Genomic DNA, 8,715 nt, shown 5'->3' on the forward strand with positions numbered 1-8,715 from the left:
ATGTTGCTCCGGGGTGTGAAAAAACACCCCCCTGAGTGACATAAGTTATACCGACAGAAGCGTCCGTGTGTACAGTGCCAAATCGGCAGGAGAAGCTACCGCTGCTCTGATTTTATTAGGTCGACAGGAGAGCTCTCTCCCATCGGCTTAGAGCAGCTACACAAGCGATCTTACAGTGGCGCAGATGCATCAGTACAACTGTGCTGCTGTAAACTCGCTAGTGTAGACATGGCCTTAACTTTTTAACTCCCATTAGAACTGCAGAGCCAGTAAAGTTGTGAGAGAATGAGCTGAATTCTAATCTAGCTCAGCATTGACATAATTTTAAAGGATCCATTTCTGTCCTCAGATACCCCTGGGTAACTTCAGTGAAGACAATGGTCGGGGGAGGAGGGTGTACTGGTGTACAGAATTTGGCCTGTATAATCTTTTATTAATAGAGACAAGGCATGACCCAGACAGAACAATTTGAGTTTCAGAACCCAGGCTGCGTTTCAGGTCTGGAAGTTAAGATGAGCCATTGTGCTTACATTTGATCAGGAAGTCACTGAGACACAATAAATAATGAACCCCACGGTGCTGTTTTTACAGAGTCACTTTTCACAGTAAGAGCTAGATATATTTTACAGCAACAGGGAACAGAGTAATCAGAATAATAAGTAAAGCACCATGTAATGGAAATATGTAAGCCCTTGGACTGGTTCTGATGAACTCATAACCCAGGTGGGGGGGAGGGATAGCACAGTGGTTTGAGCATTGGCCTGCTAAACCCAGGGTTGTGAGTTCAATCCTTGAGGGGGCCACTTGGGAATCTGGGGCAAAATCAGTACTTGGTCCTGCTAGTGAAGGCAGGGGACTGGACTCGATGACCTTTCAAGGTCCCTTCCAGTTCTAGGAGATGGGATATCTCCATTAATTATTAATTATAAAACAGATGGAAGCCAGATTTAACCCCACTGAATTAATTGAAATGTATTTCACTTAAAAAAATACCCTATACTTAGCTCTGACTTTGTTCCGAAATTTCAAATCAACTGAAACATTATCTAGTACAACATTTACTGTGGAGATGATTGATATTATTACAATAGTTACTATGAGAGAAAGGTAAAAGGATGCAAGACACACTGTGGCAATGCTTTCACTGAAGCCATCTCAACTAAAAATAATCACACCTAATGTTCTTCAGGTTTCTTTTTAAAAAGAAATTAAAAATTCATGATTTGGACTTCAAATCAGATCAATTTTGATTTTTTGGTGTCAGAGCAATTGGATTGTGACAAAAATTAACAACACATAGATTAGAAAATAATATTTTGCCATTTTATTTATCAGTTCAGTGAATAAACAACAAAAAGACTTCTAAGTAGGGCTGTTGATTAATCACAGTTAACTCATGCGATTAACTCAAAAAAATGTACTTCGATTAAAAAAATCACAATTAATCACACTGTTAATAGAATAACAACTGAAATTTATTAAATATTTTGGGATGTTTTTCTACATTTTCAAATATATTGATTTCTATTACAGCACAGAATACAAAGTGTACAGTGCTCACTTTATATTTGTACTGAAAATGATAAACAAAAGAAAAATTATTTTTCAATTCACCTCTTACAAGTACTGTAATGCAGTCTCTTTATCGTGAAAGTGTAACTTACAAATGTAGATTTTTTTGGTTACATAATTGTATTCAATACAAAACAATGTAAAACTTTAGAGCGTACTAGTCCACTCAGTCCTACTTCTTGTTCAGCCAATTGCTAAGACAAGTTTGTTTACATTTACGGAAGATACTGCTGACTGCTTCTTATTTATAATGTCACCTAAAAGTGAGAACAGGCGCTCACATGGCACTTTTGTAGCCGGCATTGCAAGATATTTATGTGCCAATATGCTAAACATTCATATGCCCCTTCATGCTTCTGCCACCATTCCAGAGGACATGCTTCCATGCTGATGACACTTGTTAAAAAATAATGTGTTAATTAAATTTGTGACTGAACTCCTTGAGGGAGAATTGTATGTCCCCTGTTCTGTTTTACCCGCATTCTGTCATATATTTCATGTTATAGCAGTCTCGGATGATGATCCAGCACATGTTCATTTTAAGAACACTTTCACAGCAGATTTGACAAAATGCAAAGAAGGTACCAATGTGAGATTTCTAAGGATAGATACAGCACTAGACCCAAGGTTTAAGAGTCTGAAGTGCCTTCCAAAATCTGAGAGGGACGAGATGTGGAGAATGCTTTCAGATGTCTTAAAAGAGCAACCCAAACCACCAAAAAAGAAAACCAACCTTCTTCTGGGGGCCTCTGACTCAGATGATGAAAATGAACATGCGACGGTCCATTCAGCTTTGGATCGTTACCGAGCAGAACCCGTCATCAGCATGGACGCATGTCCTCTGGAATGGTACTTGAAGCATGAAGGGACATACAAATCTTTAGTGCATCTTGCACGTAAATATCTTGCGATGCCGGTTACAACAGTGCCATGCGAACGCCTGTTCTCACTTTCAGGTGACATTGTAAACAAGACATGGGCAGCATTATCTCCTGCAAACTGTAACCAAACTTGTTTGTCTGAGCGATTGGCTGAAGTAGGACTGAGTGGACTTGTAGGTTCTAAAGTTTTTCCTTGTTTTATTTTTGAATGCAGTTATTTTTTGTACATAATTCTACATTTGTAAGTTCAACTTTCATTATAAGGAGATTACACTACAATACTTGTATTAGGTGAATTGAAATATACTTTCTTTTGTTTTTTACAGTGCAAAATTTGTAACAAAAATAAATATAAAGTGAGCACTGTACACTTTGTATTATGTGTTGTAATTGAAATCAATATATTTGAAAATGTAGAAAACATCCAAAAATATTTAAATAAATGGTATTCCATTATTGTTTAACAGTGCAATTAATTGCAATATTTTTAAATGTGTGATTAATTTTTGATAGCCCTACTTCTAAATAGTTATATCAGTGTATCTTGTAAATGGCTCATTAAAAGCTTCCAAGGTATCTGGAGAAGAAGGAAAGAAATGAGAATTAAGCTTGAACACCTTTAGTGTGCCAGCTTTTTTAGAGGCACTGAACACCTACAGCTCCCATTAAACTGGAGTTATGGGTGCTTAATATGCCTAAAAAACCCTAGGCTGTTTAGGTCTCAAAAAGTATGTACATAATGCTTCATGTCACAGTAATCCTAGTCAGATACTAAACAGATCGATTAAAATGTGATAAATCAGAAAATGCAATATCAGACTCAGTCCCCAAATTACCTAAACTATCCTTTTGATTATTAATTTGCAATGTTTCTGATCGCTGTATATTATTTTTATTTATTCTCAAAATGCCAAGCACCATAGAGTCACATAATGAAGAGAAAACACCAGAGAGTCACTGACCAACAATCTTCCTCCACATTTTGTAGTCTTCACACAGCATTGAGAAGCACGCTGTACCATGTCCCGTCCCATCAGCTACATACTCTCTGCCCCTGGCACCAGTCCCCATGAAACTTGCTTTGGCAATCTTCCTTCACTCGTTCACTCCATAAGCTCAAGTTTTCTTCATCTGATTGTCTTGATGATATTAGGAATCACTCCAGTTATACTGTAAATTCAGACGCTTGCTTCTTCATTAGCTATATCTTGCACACAAACACTGGGCAGCAATCGCTTGTAACATTTCAATTGGAAGGCAGAAAGCTTTTAATGATCTGTTTCCTTAGCATCCGTATCTTACATGCATATAGAAAGATGCTGAGGACGAGACTGCAGCAGTGTCACTTTACACTTCGTTGTAATACCTTTGCTTCTCCAAATGGCACTAGAGCAGCAGTTACTAGTCCAATTCTGTGGAAGATGCCTAAGTGATGTTTAGAGTCCCTTGAGTCATGCTACTCAGATATTTCAAGTGCTCAATGTACTCTAGTGCCTCCTCAGATTTGGGTAGGAATATCTTTGCCTTTTCAGACCATTGTCTTTGTAGATTCATATGATATACTTAGACCTAACCACTCCACTTCCACTCTGCTTCCCATTTAGCAATTTTTGCCCCTCTTCTTGCAATGATCCAATCAGGTCAATATCATCAGCGAAGCACAAATGATTAATTTTTCCTCTCTCATTGCCTATCACAATCACAAATAAGTAATAATCAGCTTAATTAGTTCTAAGACTCGGGATTGCTCCTCAAAAACCAATTCTTCTTGGTTTTAGTCTTTGTTCAATCAGATTTTTTAGGAGTCTAAGAAGAAGGGAACAGTTGGCTATATTTTGCTCTTGGCTCCCACTGACTTTAGGGCAGTTCTGCACAAATATCTGAAGGTAGAATTTGGTTTGTAAGCACATCAAAGGGATAGATTAAGTTACATAACTGAATAGGAATTGGCTACCTGATTTCTTTTCAGTTGATTCTTAAATGCTTAATACAGTCAACTAATTTTATCTGGCAAAGTATGGGTAATGCACCTCCACCCTTGATGGCTGGTCTACTACAAGTTAACATCCTACTACTGCTACCATTTAATAGCCTACATAATTCTTTAATTCAGGTGGTGTAGGTCTATGCTACCTAGGTTAGGACCCATGTGGAGAACCATTGCATTAAGCTTCACTCCGACCCCCACTTGGTGACTTATCTGACACCTGAACTGAAAGAGTACCCTTGAGAGAGCAGATGGAAGATTTATCATGGGAAAAGGAGAAAAAAAGGCTTTAAAAATTAAATGCTAATTAAATACAAAGTCAAGTCTTGAGTAGTCACATTTGTGACAGGCACTAAGACAGTGACAAGAGACTTTGTGAGCGTGACTACTAGAAAGTCATGAAAATGAAATGTAGGCAGTTGCCTGGTGACAAATACAATGAGACTTTACTGTGCCTTTCAGTCCATCTCCCTTTCTCTGCCTTTGCTCCCTTTCCCTGTCTAGTGTTTTACTCCTTCTCCTTTCCCTTTGCTGCTCTCTCAATTCCACTTCCTTCTCTTTCCATTTGTCTTCCTTCCCCTTTCTGCCCCCTTTTCTGTATGGCCCCAATCCTGCATTGTGATCCACACCAACAGACTGCTGTGGCTGCACAGAGTACCACTGATATCAGAGGGGCTGTGTGCCAGTGTAGTAGTTGTGGACATCACAATACTGGCTCAGGGTCTGTGTCTCCAACCTCTCCATTCTGTATCTTTCTCCCAGTTTTCCTGTTTTGCGCCTTGGTTCTCTCCTCCCTTCTCTCTGACACTGTGCAAAGGGTTATTTCAACCTCTCTCCCCTATCCCACCAGCCGTGATGTCAGACTCTCCAATGGCAAGCATATGGCACATTACATTGGCCCGTGTTGCTACAACCCAACATCCTCCTCACTTATTTCCTTGTAGCTACCCACCACCCTAATCTTGTGTTGCCAGCACTCATGATATCATCACATACCTCACTATATTTGGTGATTTTCATAATGTCCCAACTCTTGGAGTCCACAGGTAAGATGAGTGCCCAGAGGTGCCTTTACCAGCCAACGCCCTGTCATGACTATGGGTAGCATCACAGTAACTCTGCTTCAGTTTATCCTCCCACCCCCAACAACTGGTTGGCCCTATGCAAGGCAGAGTCCTCTTATGACTCCAGCCAGGTCGGGAGTCTGATAGACTAGGAGTCCTGTGACCCTAACAAAGGGTCAACAATCTCAGTCCCATGCTGTGTCTTGACACTTTTGCTCCAAGACATTTTACTAGTCCCTTTGCTGGGGATGGTAGAGGAGCCCCGGCTGACCCACTCCTCTGGGTTTCAGCCCAGGGACCCAGCATTAAGTCACTGGGACCAGCTCCTCACATCCCTCTCTGTTTACTAACTCATCTCCTTGTAGGCCTTTTCCGGACTCACATTCTCTGATTCTCCCTCTCTGGAAGTCCAACTTACTGAGATAGTTCCCACCACTATACTGCTTAAGATTCCATTTTGGTCGTCTCTCAAGTAGCCACCCTTTCCTTTGATCTGCAGCCTTCCTATCTCCCAGCTGTTGCTGACCCAGCAATTAGCTCCAGATGAGGAACTATCTTGCCTACCTGTTAACCCCTTCGTGGCCGTAATAGAATGGGGTCTAGACACCTGGTGACAATGAAGCTTTAAAAAATAAGTTTCTAACACTCATGATTGTGAAAAAAAGCTGGAAACCAGGAACCTTAAAGGCTCAAACACCAGCTGGCAAATAAGAAGAACTCAACATATATTCTTTTTTAAAATCTCATGATTTCGAAGCCATTCTCACAATTTTGGGGGGATTAGTACTACTGCTTCAAGTTTTTTCAGTTCCTTTCCTGATCAGTAGACTGCATAAATATCGCACTTTGGACCCTGTATCAATGGCTGTAAAATGCTACTATTTTGATTTGGTAACATTTTACACCAGTCACCATTCTTTGTGCACAGACTACGTAAAAGTGCAAGGCGGTGCAGAATCAGGCTCTTTGCATGCACACTAAGGGTCTGATGATGTAGTTCTTACTGAGGAAAAATTCCCATTGAAGCAAATGGGAGTTTTGGCTCAGTAAGGCCTGTGGGACAGGCTCAAAGGGGATGTTACTTCCCTCCCTCTCTTTACAGCTAGTTGGGAGGAGGGTTCAGAAACTCTGTGTTGTAACATGGAACCACAGTATAGAAATGGTTGCAAATCCCTGCCCTAGGGTTTAACCTTGACCAGCTGGCACAATGCTGAACATGACCTGTCACTAATGACACAATCGCTAACTCGACTAGTCAGAATCATGTTGCAACGCAGTGACATTAGTAGTGATCACAAGGCCTCAGCCTCTCTAGCTTTATGTTTAGAAGTCATGAACCAACGCTGGCAGGGTGAAAGGTCCCTTTACCCCAGTAGCGTAGCTGGGGGGAGCAGGGGGAACTGCCACTCCCCTGAGCACTCACTCAGGGGTGCTTCCCAGCATGTCCAGGTCTTCAGCGGCACTCAGGCACTCACTTCGGTGGCAGGTTTTTTCAGCCGCTTCGGGTCTTCGGCGGCAATTCAGCGTTGGGTAATTCGGCAGTGGGTTCTTCAGTCTTCGGTGGCAAGACTTGGGTTTTTCTTTTTTTTCCTTCGCTGCTTCGCAATGGATGGCGCCTTTTTTTATGTGTTCACTCCCCCTGCTCTTAGAACCTGGCTATGCCACTGCTTTACCCATGTGCCCCCTGTTGCCATACTCAAAGTATTGCCATTCTTTTCATGCAGAACATAGGTTATGTTTACTTAGGGTGCTACTCCTGCTGCCCTGAAAAACAGAACAGAAGAGAAGCTCAGCCGAATCACCAAGAATTGTGTTGAAGATTTGGAAATAAACCTATAGTACTTAACCAAGAATTTGCTGTCTTCGACTGACAGAAAAGAAAACTGTTCACTCTGAGAGAATCAGAGTTGAGAGGAACAAGATTAGTCCATTGTTACAAAATTCATTTATTCACCAGAAGTTAAAAAAAAAACGAAAAAGCCACACGCTCGCTGTTAAATCTTGTTTTTTTTTCCTTCTCCATCAAACATGCAGATTGCATTTAATGAATTCTGGTTTATGTCCACAGTTATGAACTCCTTTAGGGTTGTACTCCCACCAAAAGGTAGACAGTAGTGGTAAATCCAAGGAGTAATTTTGAATAAGTCTACTTTGTTTATGCATGAAACAATGTCAACTATTAGGGAACACTTAATATATACAAGGTCTTAAACTATGGCTCTCTAATAGCATTGGGAATATGGTTCCCGTGGTTCCATCTATATATGGGACTCAAGCATCTTTGAAACAGTTGATTGTGGATCTTATTCCTAATGCATTTCTGCCTGAAGCACTAGATACATGATTTTATAATTTAACAACCTGGAGAAAGAAGAGAAGGAAATAAATGAATTTAAATAACTAAACTTCCGGAATCCTAATATAATGCTTATTCGACTAGTGGCGCTTAGCCAATGTATGTAAGGGGCATAGGGTTATGGGTTGAGGTGCTGCTGACCTAGTTTATAGTGTCCTCTGGTGTTAACTGGATCTGGTGTAAAGAATTCATGGTGTCAGAGCAGTGCCTCTAGCTCCCCTGAGGATGTGTATACAGAGGGTGTCACTCTGCCTTCTAGACCAATGTCAGTGACCAATATTCCCAGTGCTCTAAAAGAGCTAAAGAGCCAGTCAGGATATAATCTGTATTATAACAATACCTACTGCAAGACACTAAGGGGGAACACTGTTGGGGATAGAGGAAAGATCAATATTTGATAAAGCAAACAACAAAATAATCAGTGTGCCCGTGCTCCCTTCTCACATTCCCCCAGGTCCCTCAGGCCCAGAATATGACCTTAGTGGTGTTACTAGAGCATTCAAGCACAACAAAAAGTTCTGAGAGCTCTACTATTCTTGAGGCCCAGTGCCAGCAGACAGAACTCTGTGCGGAGAACTGAGAAACTTTTAATTATTTTTTATGAAAGAATATATGTGACTCAGTTCCCCCCCTCATTGTTACCCACTAGGGTGAAGACATTAACTTCTTTCTCTTCTAATGGGGATATCATCACAGTTCCAGGGTTAACTGCCCCTCTGCTCCCTCCATAGTCCCTCCTCTCTATGGGTAGGAACCTGTGTTCCTCTCCCTCCAGATCAGAAATTTAGGGTTGCAGTCCCCTTACAAGTCAGTGTATTTATCCCAGCAGATCTGATCTTAGTGCAATGCCTGCAG

This window comes from Malaclemys terrapin, chromosome 3 (assembly GCF_027887155.1).
Source record: "Malaclemys terrapin pileata isolate rMalTer1 chromosome 3, rMalTer1.hap1, whole genome shotgun sequence".
Classification (NCBI taxonomy): domain Eukaryota; kingdom Metazoa; phylum Chordata; order Testudines; family Emydidae; genus Malaclemys; species Malaclemys terrapin.